We start from the raw sequence: 739 nt of genomic DNA, 5'->3' as shown, positions 1-739 counted from the left end.
TGGAGAATGGGCTATTCTTCCTGTTATGACCAGGCTTCACCAATTTCTAGGTGGTTCAAATGAGGTTGCCAGTCACACCCCAACCATTCCTCTGGCCAGTTACAGGCATGTAACAGGCCTGGTCGAGCGTGGCATCGATCCCCTTAAACACAGGGACTAATCAGAGTCTTTCCTTGGCACTGATGCTTGAACAATGGGAAAGACCTTCTCCATTTGTGGGTTTTCTAAGCTGGGATGGTGGAGCCTAGAGATTCTGGCACTCGTCTTCTCCCGGAGAAGAAATGGCTGACACACAGAAAAACAAATCAAGGGTGGAGAAAGACATCGTTTGAGGCTCTGGGTCTAGCCTTCCTGAAGTTAGTCCATTCCTAGACTCCCCAGGGGTGTGAGCCAGTGAATTCTCTCTAACTTCACTTGAACTGGGTTTAACATGTAATCAAGACACTGGATGCGTTCAGCATAGCTTTACCATAAGGCAGGCAGCAGCCAACTACAGTCTGCGGGCCAACGTCATCTCCCCGTCCGCTTTCACCAACAGCTTCGCTGGCACAGCCGCACCCCACTTACATGTGTCTACTGCTGCTTCTGCGCCGCAGCGGCAGAGCTGAGTACTTGAAATGGAGACCTGCGGAGTCTCGTCCTTTTCGAAAAGTTTGTTAGCCCCTGATGTAAGGCATATGGCTTCTGTATACATTTTTATACACAAATTATGCTATTCCACAATGGAAAAATGGCATCA

The 739-nt window shown here is 49.0% G+C and overlaps 1 protein-coding gene across 3 annotated transcripts in view; it reads right to left on the bottom strand.

Annotated features, from left to right (window-relative positions):
- The window catches only part of SETX (senataxin), a 49,858-nt gene that overhangs the window by 17,719 nt on the left and 31,400 nt on the right, over nt 1–739 (bottom strand). The gene's annotated exons all lie outside the window — the stretch shown is intronic.

This window comes from Pteropus vampyrus, unplaced genomic scaffold, assembly GCF_000151845.1.
Source record: "Pteropus vampyrus isolate Shadow unplaced genomic scaffold, Pvam_2.0 Scaffold158, whole genome shotgun sequence".
Classification (NCBI taxonomy): domain Eukaryota; kingdom Metazoa; phylum Chordata; class Mammalia; order Chiroptera; family Pteropodidae; genus Pteropus; species Pteropus vampyrus.
Note: the sequence above shows the minus strand (reverse complement) of the source record. Positions and strands in the feature narration are given on the sequence as shown.